We start from the raw sequence: 12,197 nt of genomic DNA, 5'->3' as shown, positions 1-12,197 counted from the left end.
CTCTTGTCCATGATTGAGGTATTTGTTCTCCCAACATAATTCTATTGAATAAAGTTTTTAAAGGTTGTAGCAATGTAGCTGATAAGGACTTATAATAAATTGCTGTTAATCCATCCGTCCCAGGAGCTTTGCCAACTTTCAGTTGTTTGATTGCATTTAAGATTTCATCCGTTGTGATCTCACCATCCATAATTTTCTGTTGTTCCAGTGTAAGTTTATATATAGATGAAGATTGTAAATATTTATCAATATCCTTACTATTTATAATTTCTGATGAATACAAATGTGAATAAAATTCAGTAAATGCCTTTTTAATCATTTCCTGTTGATAAATTTCACGCTCTTTGACCAAAATTTTAGATATGAGTCTAGCTTTTTGTCTTTTGCGTATTTGGTAGGCCAACCACCTTCCAGGTTTGTTTGCATTAGCAAATGTATTATGTTTAATATACTTCAAATTGGTGGCCACCTGGTCTGCAATTAACAAATTAAATTGATCTTTAAGCATTTTAATAGAGTTTTTTAGGTTAATATCTGTTGGTCGTTGTAGTAACAATTTCTCCTTCATCCCAATTTCTTTTTCCAAATTAAATCTGGTCTGAGTTTGCTTGCGTTTATAGGCATTATTCATAGCAATTAATATTCCTCTTAAATAAGCCTTTCCAGCATCCCAGACAATATTTGTAGAAGTTTCCTTATGCATATTGAGTTGAAAGAACTCTTCCATAGCTATCTTCAAAGCCTTAACCTTATCCTCATAGTTAAACAAATTTTCATTTATTCTCCAAGATTTCCTCTTTATTTTTTGACCAATCTCCATCCAAACCAAACTATGGTCAGACAAGGTTCTAGGAAAAATTTTAGTTTTGTTACATTCTATAAGTAAATCAGTCGATATCAAAACAAAGTCAATCCTTGAAAAAGAATCATGTCTATGAGAAAAAAAAGTAAAATCACGTTCATTGATATGTTGTGACCTCCAGACATCCGTTAATTCTAAGTCATCTTTCATAGCAAAAAAGGACTTANTCACTTCTTGCTGAAAAGTATCAAATCATCGCCATTTTAAGTTCACTTTCCACATTCCAAGCCGAGTACGAGAAGAATATATTATCCAAGTTAGAGTATAGTCCAAAAGTTAAGAAACAGACTTCCAGGGTCGGTTCGTCTGCTTTATACAGAACTCACAGTTGTCTTTAAGTCGCAGCGGTGACGGCAGCTTCTAGCTTCGCTTATAGCGAAGACGTCCTGGATCGCGGAGAATCCCGAGGCTCCGGAGGAGTTCTCACCTACATCGTCCACAAGGGACGACTCGGGGACTCAACTCCTACCTCGGGCAGCTCACCTTTCCCCCTATGCCCAGGGGAAAGGTATCAGGCCGTTTGACAGCTGATGCAGGCTGTCAAAACGGCTTTTACGCAGAAACAGGCGGGAGCAGCAAACAGCTGCGTCCAGCGAAGGCGCCTGCCACCGGAAGTCTGGTCATTTTACTTCTTCTCCTAAACCTCTTTATATGATATAGCTGTCATTGTTGATGCTTATTCAGATCATTTATTTATTTGTTCAATATGTATAGCTGCCTATCTGACAGATATCTCATTCTGTGCAGCTATATCATATCACTTCTTCTACAATTCTTATAATTGGATTTTTTCCCCGTGTTTTTGTTCTTACTTTAAAAGTAGTAGAGTGCAGATATAATTGCCAACATTTTGCCAACCAGTTCGCATTAAATTTGATGGAAGATATAGTTGTTTCCAGAATTCTTTTTAAGGAGAAGAGAAATTTATTGCATAGATATTTCATACATCCCATGCCATTATTGCAGAATAGCAAGGAATGTAACAATGGTAGCCTCCCTAACTTCTCATACTTCCTCTACATCCTACAGAAAGTCTTTTTGTAGGAGGTCCTCCCATTTTTAGGCTGCAAAATGTGCTGGCAATAAAGAAGGCTGAAGAAAAATGTGGACTGAAAGTTCTATTGTTAGACCACTCTAGAGGATGGAATAAGTTCAAAAACATGACTAGGAGCAATGTGAAGGAACCCTCTGCCACAAGGGAAGAAAACGTTTGAGAAATTGCAAGGCAGACTTGGGTGTAGCATTAAATAAAATATTATTCACTCCTTATACAATTAATATTGTATTGTTTCTGTGACAAACAGTTTGCCATAAATAGGTAGTCAAAGAACGATTAAGCTTAGGATATATGCTTCACTTTTGCTTATTTTGTGGGACATTTTATAAGTGTTCAATTCCTGAGATATTTCAATGTTGAAGATTTATATAACTTCTTTTTTTAAAAGAAAGGAGTCATACAAAGTAGATAAACAATTTTATATTAATATCATATTATATCATTTAAAGAACATTTCTGACAACTTAGTAGAAAATCCTATATGAAGCCTGTATTTAGTTAGATTTATCAAATGTCCATTTTATGTTAAGAAGAGTTAGGGAAATCATATTGGAGGTGGAGACTCAAGTAATCCCCTATGTCAAGTGCTTAAGTTACAATTGTATTCTGAAACCTGCAGAAGTGAATTAATGCTAGGATTTCAGTAGAAGCAACTAGGCTTATATATTCATAGAGAAATATAGAAAAGGGGGCCTTAGCTGCTCAGAAGTAAAACAAATTGGCTTCTTAACAATGTCATGAAAATACACAAATCAAAAATGTGATAAACCTAATGGTTGGTTTGAGAGTCAATCAAACTTGTATTCCTATAAGTCTAAGAAATATAAATGTTTACGCAACATATACTGTTTGACCCTTAATAAAATGTAATCCTCATTCTGTTAAAGAATTTCTTGTATCATTTAAGGAATGGTTTAATACTCATAGAAGAGTGTCGTATTACCAGAATTTGAAAAAAAGTAAAATGCTTAATCTTTAATATTGAAGCTTATTTTAGCAATGCAATTATTTCACAAGGCTGCACTTTTTCTTCTCCTTTAAACTTTCTTCAGAATAGATGACATTCAGGTTTTTACCAATATTACCAATATCTCACTTAAGCTATAATACCTAAAACTGTATATAATACTCCAGATGATGTTTGTCCAAAATGGAATTGTGCACCACTGTTTTTTCTATGTTCTGGCACTGTAGTCAGTTTATACACTCTAGAGTTGAATTCCTTAACCATTGCATTCATACAGCAGGCTGATGTTTATCTTATGGTCAAGTGCTACTTTCGTTGAACCTAGAGCCACAAATACACATTGAACCTGGGGGCCACATTGCAAAATGAATTAAGGACTCTTTAAAATAGATATTTAAAAAATATCTATGTGGGGGTGAATGCTAAATTAAAAGCAACTTCTTTTAACATATAGACTTGAACTTAAAGAAATAATTCTGAACTCTTAATGGACAAAACAAATTATCTTAAAAACCTCACATAATCCCAACCAATCTTATTACTGGGTATTCTTAAATGACTATACATAGTGATGCCTCCAATGCAGAAAATGAAAACTATCGAATACATAATGTCTGCTAAGCTAATCAGATCCTTTATAGAGTTTATATATTCTTTATAAATTTGAAAAGAGCAAAATGGCTCTTTTCAATTTCATACGTTAAGAAATTCTTGGATCAATACTCTTGCCCTTCTAGGCATTTCTGAAATGATTTACTTCAGGCAATCAGTTAAGTGCTGGGGAATATAAAGGAAGCACAGTAGGGGTTTGGAGAAGAATTACAAACTTAAATACAGCCTAATTTGTTATTCATATTAGTACAATTTCATTAGTATTCATCAAACAGAATCTTCTATACCAGATTAAACCTTATAGTACATAGTATATATTCTCTAGAGAATAAACTATAGGTACTTTTTTCCTCTATCCCCAAAACTTTCTCTAATGTACATTAAAGTCAAAAGAAAATTGACTATGTTAAACACCAAAGTTTTTAAATTTTTGTCTCTAAACCATATGACATGTAAAATTAATAAGAAAACCTTTCTTCCTCAGGTGTAAAACTAGGGCAACAATAAAAAATGCGGTAAGAGTCTATGAGACATTGATGTAAAAATGAGGCAAATGAGGAAAAAAAGAATGAAGAAAGATAGAAGATATTGTAATCCTGCTTTTCCTTCTTTCAGATGAGTTCTTTATTTATTTATAAAGAGGTCCCTGAGAAGAACAAGAATTCAGTTTTGTTTCCTTTCACTTAGAGATGGATTTAAAAAAGATGGATGTTAAAAAACTAAAATTCCTTGGTTAAATATGAGGAAATCATATATTGAAGATATAGTAATATATTATTCTCTTACCCAGTTTTAGAAAAGATTTAATTAACTGGGGAATAATTAAACCATTGTTCAGGTATTTTTTCAGCAGGTCAAGAAAACAGTCAGGAAATAATTTGAAGATATTAATGAAAATATATTTCTTAAGTTTTTCTTTCTTCTCAGCTGCCTGGTTTATATTAAAATATTGAAAAAAGCTCTATGCATTGCCCTCTTTTAGTTATATATTGTAAGGCATGATTAATATTTGCAGTTTTAAAATACTTATTGTATTTAAAAATATTTGTACAATTCTGTGTTTGTATGTGTTTATGTATGAAGAAAGGGAATATATTTGTAACCCAGAAAATAGTAAAACAGTTCTGTTTGTCATGTCTACAAATTGGATAAATTTAATTATGGGTCAGAAAAACAACTTCTTATTATCAGGCAACAAGACAGAAGACTTGTACCTTGGCAATATTTTTATTTATTTATTAAGCTGATTTATATGCCCCCCCCCTCTCACACATGATGACTACAGGCAGCTTTTCAAAAATTTCAAAATTTTTCTCAGTGTTTCCCTCACAGCTTCACTGAAGAAATGAGACAATGAGATATTCTACATTTTTGTATCAAATAGCTGACATGATAGTCTAATCAATGTGTATGTTACATATAGCTATACTACATCTTGTACATATTGTAAGGGGAAGAAAAATGGGTAAGGTATCTGCAGCCCACTGAATACTAGTGAGGTTTTCAAATAGTCAATTTGATACAATGATTAAGGTTGAAGTGGTGCCACAGATAACTAACTAGGCCATTTTGAGTCACAAAAGTTCATTTTGGTTTAGTCACACATTTTACCCAACGTACCCAACAAGTTCTGAGGAAAAATAGAAATAGGAAGCAACATATAGGCAACCCTGAATTCCTGAAAGGGAAAAAAAAGGAAAATACATCTAACATAACAATAAATAAAACCTACAAGAGCACTTAGAACCCCACCTATTTATTTAATATTTTTATCTGCTGTGTCCTTAAATCTTCACACTTTGCCATTGAGAGTATTCTATTTTGAGGAAGGCACATTTGATTCACAATATGGTGAAACTAATCAATTATCTGTGGACACAATACATCTAATATTTCATTTTAATTCTGTTTTTTAATGATAGTTTCGGGGTATTTTTGTATCTGTTTTTATCAGGCTGTCAGCCGCCCTGAGTCCGCAAGGAGAAGGGCGGGGTAAAAATTCAAACAAACAAATAAATAAATAAATAAATAAATAGATAGAGCAGGCTCTTGAAAAGCAAAATTAGAAATGGAACTGCAGTGGTTGGATTTGGCTTTTCTTTACCAGCTTTACAGTGATAATGTTTTCTTCTTTTTGAAATAAATGCAAATGGGATTTGAAAGCAGAATAAAAATAATCATATATTGCTCACCATTATAACTAACACATTAATCAGACACACTAAGTAGAAGAACTTGTGTTTCTATTCAGTTCATTTGTTTTGAAAGCATCATCATTAGCTACTGCCAGGAAACCCTGTCGTTCTTTTATTTCTTCTCTGCAAGGCTCCAGTAATACTCATCTCTTCCTGATAATGTGATCTATAATCTCTTGTCAGCATCTTCAAAATTTCATTGTCGAATGGCTTTAGTCTACAAGAATGTTTAAACAGATATCTTAAAAACTTGGTGCATGGACTTTATGTGTGTGCTTTCAGATCAAAATTGTGTTTATCCTCACTCATGGAATTTTATGTAGGCAATCATTCAAATATTGTCTTCTCAGATTTGTAGTTCACTGCTACTTCCATGTTAATTTCCTCATCATTTTGCTTTCTATATAACATTTGTTAAGAACAAAAGATGGAATAGCTATGTAATAATGTCTTTTGGTTGGTTGTTCATCAGGAAGCCTTTATTAGGTCACGGAAGTATTTGTTTTGAAGAAGGGTAGTGATTTTGAATATTAACATCTGATATTTTTATCATTGTATCTTAGTTACAAATTTCTTAATCTAGTTATTCAATAAGCCAATTCTTACAATACGTATATTAGACATCTATTAATTGAACCAAGAAGGAAAGTTCAACTGATAATAATGTCATTCCAAACATTTATCAATCACGAAACAGCCACTCTAAATAAAAAAATATCTTTTTATTATGTTGGTGCAGCTAAGTGACAGCATGATCTCTGGGAGTAGGAAATATTTCACAGCCTTATTTCACTTTCTACCTGATATGCCTGAAAGCACAAAATAAGGAACAGAGATCCATAATGACATGTACATTTCAGGACATCTTTTTTCTCCATTTCACCACAAATATTTATTTAATAAATAATCCCACTTATAGAGGCAAGAATGTGCATAGAATTTCATTAAAAGTCATAATTTAATTGTAATAGGGTAACAGCATTAGTTCCTGTGTCATCTTTTGAAAAATGGCTTATGTTTGAGCTTAATATGCTTCACTGAAGACTGACTGAAAATCCTACAATATAAAAAGATAATCCCCTGACCCTATTGTGCATACAGGTCTGAGGACGAGAAGTGAAATGTTTTCAAGGAAAAACTAAGAAAGTCCAGTTGCCTTTTGAAAAGCACCTTTGGGACAACCATGGACAACTATAACCTGGATGACTGAGAATCTCCATACAATCATTTTTTTTACATATTTCATCAGTAATTTGGCTACTACCTTGAACAGTATGTTAATATCCTTCTTTTTCTGTGTGCAGCTATCTTCTCCCTTCTCCATCTTCCACCCAGAACTGATTACTTGCTGGGAAAAGACTGGGTTTTACAACCATAACCTCCCACTTGTGCACAGAAGACAATAGCATTTGCTTGAAGCCATAATTCTGAGTACCATGGATTGCAATTTCATAATCTTGGTATCTCTGGCAAAATACTTTAAAATATGTCATATGTTCAAGTTATATAGCCTAACACTGAAAAACATAGACACAAAGACATAGATGCATAAAATCTTCCAGTGCTATTTCATTAAGACTGATTTTTAAAATTTTAGTTTTCTTTATCCTGCTTTTATTATTTTTATAAGTGACTCAAAGCAGTGAACATACCTAATACTCCTTCAATCTCTTATTTTCTACACAACAACAACCCTGTGAATTGACAGAGAGTGACTGGCCCGAAGTCACCCTAGTTGGTTTTTCATGCCTAAACTGGGACTTAAATGTGTGTCTGGGGCAATAATTAATAGATGAATAATGTTTCTTATAGATAGGAAAAAAACAGCCCTCTATTGTTAAGTGAAAAGGTGCTAGAAAGCTTTAGTTTGCAATCACCTTTACTGTTAACTACACACACACACACAATATTTCCCCCCCCCAAAAAGAGAACAAAGAGAAACATTCCCAATTGTTCCTTCACACGCATACTTTCACATTCAGAGTGAATTGTTACAGGTCATCAACTAATGATTCACAGTGACAGACATTCATAGAGACATTCATAGTGACAGACATTCATAGAGAAACCCAATTGTTCGCAATTCACATAATTATATTTCAAAAAGGGAATTATTTTTCAAATATCTAATTAATAGCTGCTACAAAAATGCATAGACATCATTTTTGTAAACAAAGGTTATCTAATTGTTTGAATTCAAGTCAGTACAATGAATACAATCTTTTAGTATTCATTCATGCCACCAGAATGAAGACAGGAATTACAAAGATTCTTATCTTCATAAAGTATAATAATTGGCATATGTCAGTTTATGTCAGCTCTGATTTAGATTGGGACATAACCCCTATTAACTTCCCTCAAGAAACATCACTAGAGAATACCTTTTAACCAAGATTAGTTGTCTGCTGTTGAATATTTCTTTCCTATCCCAGCTGTGGAGCACTGCCACTGCATTAGCTAAACCCTTGAGTATGGAGCTTCTCCAGAGCATAGGAAGCATAGAAGAGACATACAAAATTTATGCACTGTGGAGAGAAAATAAGAAATGATTCTCCCTCTCTCTCTCCCTCTCCCTCCCTCTCTCTTTCTCTCTCTCATGACAAATTCAAGATGGACAAAAGAAAACAATTCTTCAGGCAATATAACATTTAGCTGAATGGGGAAACTGAAATCCAAAAGCTATTCTCATAAGCAGCTTTTTGAAAAAGGTTAAAAAACTCATGAAATAAAAATTCTTATTGCCTATATATTAACTTCAGAATCAGACAGAAAATGCATCTAACAATTAGTTTCTACAAAATATTAATGGTAAGGCTTCTGGATTCAAATTCTGCCTATGAACTTGCCATAGGCATCTGGTTCATATTGCTAGAAAATAACATGGGACATATGAACTTTTTCTTGATTTTGAAAGTTTTCTGCTCAAAGTAACTTCAATTAGACAATTTAAATGAGCTCTTAAAACCTGACTCTTCCCTTAGAACTTCAGTTTGCTTTTTATTTTTTAGATTGTTTGCTTTGCATTGTTTTCAATGGTTTTATATTGCATATTGTGATATATCAAGTGGCCTATTAAATAAAACAAATATCCTAAGATTAAGATTTATTCTATGATGGCCACAATTATTGGATTACCATGGCTGGGATCCTTGGAGAATAGAATAGAATAGAATAGAATAGAATAGAATAGAATAGAATAGAATAGAATAGAATAGAATAGTTGGAAGGGACCTTGCAGGTCATCTAGTCCAAACCCTGGCCCAAGCAGGAGATCCTACACCAGTTCTGATAGATGGCAGTCCAATCTCTTCTTGAAAGCCTCCAAGATAGTAGATAGTCAAAATAGTTAAAGAAAGCAAATGACAAATTCATAGATTCCAGAACTCTCTCATAAAGTTTGAGTCACTTTCTCATTCTTTATTTCTTCTCCTGCAATGCAATTCCCCCTTTATCTCTTACCATCTTCCCCTTTCACCTCCCTACTTTGAAGATGCTTGTTAAGGAGAGCCCAAAGATGCTGATGAAGAACTGGGCAGGAGAATACTACTCTTAGGAGGAAGGAAAACTTGAATATCCAACCTTGGGAGGATTGGTAACCATCAGGATATGCACTGATGAAGTTCACTGCCTTTGAAGGGCAGCCTCACCAATTGCTGCACCAATTGACCTTCCACTTAGCTTGCTTTCAGATGCAGAGACAAGTACAAATGCCATAATCTCCAGCCAGTTATCTAGAGGTTCAAAAATTGGCATCTTGAGCTTCTGGAGTATAGTTACACAAATGGAGAAATTTTAATTCTTTCAGCAGAGATTCATATCAATATTACATTATTATCACTATTGTCTTATTTTTATTCCTTGTTACCATTACCATTAATATGTATTCTAGAGGGTTATGGTACGACAATATTTGAGAAGTTCTGAACTGAGACATATTGCTAAGGTGAGGTCAAAGATTTGTGATATAAGAATGGCAAATATCATTATTGTGGAATCAACAATAACTGAATTGCAAGCACCATACATGTGCAGTTATTTCTCTGAAGGACACTGATAGGCAAACTGGCCTTGAGAAAGATTACTACACTGCTACTACTAATAGACCTTCAAGATTTGGATTGCAAAAATCTGGATAGTTACTACATGGCACTAAAGTAAAACATAAAACAGATATGGAATTTTTCTAGTCCAGATTTAATTACCCAATTAGCAGTACAAGGGCAGGTGGATGAGAGATACTATGCCAGACTGAAGCCAAGTAGAATTTCTGGCCACTTTCTGAAAATGAAGGTTATAAGAGTTGTAAGCTGATATTTCTTACAATGCCTCTTTATTTTTATCTGGATGTAGCATTTTAGACATTTTTGCCCTTTAATTAAGGATTATATTCAGGTAAAACTTAATACAATTTCACAAAACTAAAAAAATGAAAGTTAAAAGGCAGCTATTTGGTTGGAAAACTCAAATTATATTTCAAAAGTTTATTGCATCAATTTGAGGCATTGCATTAAATTACCAATTAAATACCTATAACTATATTTTGTTATTATCATGTAGTAATTAATATCAGTTCTGACAGATGATGTATAATGTAAGTTGTATCTTATGATACATGATTTATGAAATTTCATATGTGAAGCCTGCTAACTTCAAAATTAATTAACAGTTGCTAAGAAATTGAACATATTCAAATAAAAATTGCAAGTTTCAAAATGCAAAAAAAACCCCACCCAAATTCTTGTTAAAAGAATTTCATTCAATTTTTATGGAGTTTCATTAGCATGTTCAAAGATAGAATTTTATCTCATGTTCGAAACAATGAGATGAGGATAAAATGTCTGTGAGGTTTCACTGTGGATTTATAAACGGTCATGTTACATCCAGAGAATGTGCTGCATATGCTCCTTCATCCCAGCATAATGGGGATGTTAAAAATAACATCAGCTGTTTATGAAGATACATACGAGTTCTTCCCACTAGCTCTTTTATTCTTTTAGGAATATAGCTCATCACTTGAAATCAACTTTTTTAAAACCAAGGAACAGCTGGCAGATGGTTTCACTCAACTGAAATGTCTGTGTGACAAACCTTTCACCAATAATAACATGTAAGTATTCACAGATGCCATGCGTGAACCTACAATTTCCATGAGCATAAGAGGTGGCACCAGGTTAGAAAGGATACACAACTGGTTTATTTAAAGAGTCAGAAAATATTTGCATAATAAGTTAGGTATTTGATGAAAGCCTGCTAAGGCTTGTTGATAATTCTTGTAGAGTTGGAAAAAATATTTTAGGCCTCTGAATCCAACTTCCTGTTCCATAGAGGGTGTTAATTTAAAGTATTCCTCACAAATGTTTATCCAACCTTTGCTTGAAGATATCTCAACAAGAGCTACTATCTTTCTAGGTAGTTGTTTCTGTTGTCTAAGTGCTATTTCAATAGATTGCTTCTTCCTGTAACTTAAGACTATTGATCTTGCAGGCTACACTCTTGAGATGGTAGAAAACAAATCTTGGTATCATCTGGTGCTTTTATATCCCCAACTGCATTTCCTCAAGACTAAATATACCAGTTTCCACAGTTTCTCTTCCTAAGGCTTAGTCATCTGCTCATAGGTTATCCTTCTTAGCATGTGTTTAGTTTCTCTGAACCTTCCCTGAATAAGTTTAATAAAAATATCAAAACAGAAATAAAGATCAAACAGTGCCCTAGCAAGTGCTGTGGGAGCTATAACGGGAGAAGAAGGGAGCACCATAGCTTCTCTTCTCTTTTACTCAATGAGAGGTAGAAGGAGAGAAAAGAGCAGCAAGGTGGAGAGTAATAAGTGTACTGTTGGGAAACTTGAAAGAACAGGTTAGGGATATATTATCATGGAAAAAATCTATCTATCTCAGGGGTGTCAAACTCAATTTCATTGAGGGCCACATCAGCATTGTGACTGCCGTCGGGTGTGTGTGTGTGTGTGTGGCCGAGATGGGTGCAGCCTACTGGGTGGGTGTGGCCAGGGTGGTGCTGGTGGGAGTGGCTCAACCTGGTTGTGTCCATCAAAGCCAGAACATGCTCAAACTAAGATCCACTGGAACCAGCAAGGAGCTGCCTCGCCACCTCTGCCCACTCCCCGAGTATGTGCACAGGAGACAGCCAGCGCCAGGACAAGACAGCCAGTAGGTTCGCTGGACTCCGCTTGCGTGTACACCCAGGAAACAGGGTGGGGCTTCCCCATGAATTTAAGGCTGAGCGTGTTCTGGTTTTGATGGACCAGGGCCCGGTCGGCCTGGGCCGGGCCGAGGTGCTGCGGGTCGGTCCTTCGCTCTTTCCAGACCAGGTCCTGCGGGCCTTGTGTTTGACATGTCTGATCTATCTGGTCAGTAAAAGTCTAAAATGACTTTTTGGCACATCAATCAATAAGAACAACACTGCTAACCATCAAAGTTACCCTATTTAGTTCAGTATTGGGGAGTGGAAAGGATGAACATGACAACTGAAGGCAATGGATAATGT

This window comes from Protobothrops mucrosquamatus, unplaced genomic scaffold (genome assembly GCF_001527695.2).
Source record: "Protobothrops mucrosquamatus isolate PMUCROS unplaced genomic scaffold, P.Mucros_1.0 scaffold2911, whole genome shotgun sequence".
NCBI lineage: Eukaryota > Metazoa > Chordata > Lepidosauria > Squamata > Viperidae > Protobothrops > Protobothrops mucrosquamatus.
Note: the sequence above shows the minus strand (reverse complement) of the source record.